Source organism: Microtus ochrogaster, unplaced genomic scaffold (assembly GCF_000317375.1).
Source record: "Microtus ochrogaster isolate Prairie Vole_2 unplaced genomic scaffold, MicOch1.0 UNK6, whole genome shotgun sequence".
In the NCBI taxonomy this organism is placed as follows: Eukaryota; Metazoa; Chordata; class Mammalia; order Rodentia; family Cricetidae; genus Microtus; species Microtus ochrogaster.
Genome location: NW_004949104.1, coordinates 10,022,402 through 10,023,473, shown reverse-complemented (window position 1 = coordinate 10,023,473; position 1,072 = coordinate 10,022,402). Strand labels below are relative to the sequence as shown.

The window sequence follows — 1,072 nt, the reverse complement described above, 5'->3', positions numbered from 1 at the left end:
ACAGATGGTTGTGAGCCACACCATGTGGTTGCTGGGAATTGAACTCAGGACCTTTGGAAGAGCAGGCAATGCTCTTAACCTCTGAGCCATCTCTCTAGCCCCTTGAAAGCAAAACTTAAAAACGCACAATAGAAAACTAAACTTTTTTATTTTATGTGACCGTATGTGCTGTTGGTTGGTTGGTTGGTTGGTTGGTTGGTTTTCTGTGCCACGGCAACGTTTATTGGGGGCACGGGTGAGGGTGGGGATCAGTCCTTCTTGGCCTCTGCCTTCCTCATGGCAGCCAGCACATTGCTCAGCTCCTCCCTCTTCTTCTTGGCGCCTATGTAAGTGCCCATCCTCTTCTTGATGACCTTGCATCTCCATGGCACGCTGTTCCTAGGCCGCGAAGCCACACACCTCCTGGATCGTGTACCACACGAACTTGGTGTGCTTTGTGAGGTCCCCGCGGCTTCAGCTGTGCCTTGACCTCCTGATGTTCTTAGTCACCTTGTGACCCTTGTTGAGACCCACGGCCATGGGGTAGCGCTGGGCCATGGCTGCTGTTCTCCGAGGCCGCGACAGGAAGGGTACTGGTTAGTGTATATTGTCAGCTGAAGGCAGACTTGAGGAACTCCAGAAGAGGGAACCTCAGTTGAAGAATCGGCCTCCATCAGATGGCCTGTGGGCATGTTCCTGGGACAGTTTCTAGATTGTTGATTGGTGAAGGAAGGTCCAGCCCACTGTGGTGTTGGATCATTGGGTAGGTGGTAGCTGAGCAAGCCAGAGGAAGCAATCCAGTAAATCATTCCTCTGGTTTCTGCTACAGGTGTCTCCTCTTGACATCTCATGATCATAGGCTCTAACTTGTAAAATGTAATAAACCCTTCTCCCCAAGTTGTTTAAGGTCATGTGTTGTTTGTTTGGTTGGTTTGTTTTGATTTGATTTTGATTTTTTGAGACAAGCTTTCTCTGTGTAGCAGCTCTGGCTGTCTTGACACTTGCTTTGTAGACCAGGATATAGTCATGTTTTAATCATAGCAACAGAAAGCAAACTAGAACAATGTGTGTGCATGAGTATACACACACACAC

The 1,072-nt window shown here is 48.6% G+C and overlaps 1 pseudogene; it reads right to left on the bottom strand.

Annotated features, from left to right (window-relative positions):
- Positions 1-248: 248 nt before the first annotated feature.
- Positions 249-537, bottom strand: LOC106144327 (annotated as a pseudogene).
- Positions 538-1,072: the final 535 nt, after the last annotated feature.